At 42.5% G+C, this 219-nt stretch overlaps 1 protein-coding gene across 1 annotated transcript in view; it reads left to right on the top strand.

Moving 5' to 3' along the window:
• LOC118343223 (chloride channel protein 1-like) overlaps positions 1-219 on the top strand; it is a 33411-nt gene that overhangs the window by 15621 nt on the left and 17571 nt on the right. The window lies entirely within an intron of this gene.

The following is a 219-nucleotide window of genomic DNA, read 5'->3' as shown; positions in this document are numbered from 1 at the left end:
GTGTGTGTATGTGTACAAATGTGCTTAGATTATGCACAAATGTATATGTCTATATTTGTGTGAGTGTACAAGTTGGGTGCACGTTTGTGTGTGTGTGTGGCTCCACCTGACGTCAGCATTTTCGTCATCACCTTCCTCTTTTAATTACGGTTGCAGGTCACTCATGTTGTGTGTTAGTGACAGGGACATCTGTTGGTGTGTGTCTGTGTCTTTGTCTTT

The sequence above is a fragment of the Morone saxatilis genome, unplaced genomic scaffold, assembly GCF_004916995.1.
Source record: "Morone saxatilis isolate NCDOM2014 unplaced genomic scaffold, NCSU_SB_2.0 Contig9, whole genome shotgun sequence".
NCBI classification, from domain to species: Eukaryota; Metazoa; Chordata; class Actinopteri; family Moronidae; genus Morone; species Morone saxatilis.
This window is presented reverse-complemented; position numbering and strand designations above follow the sequence as displayed.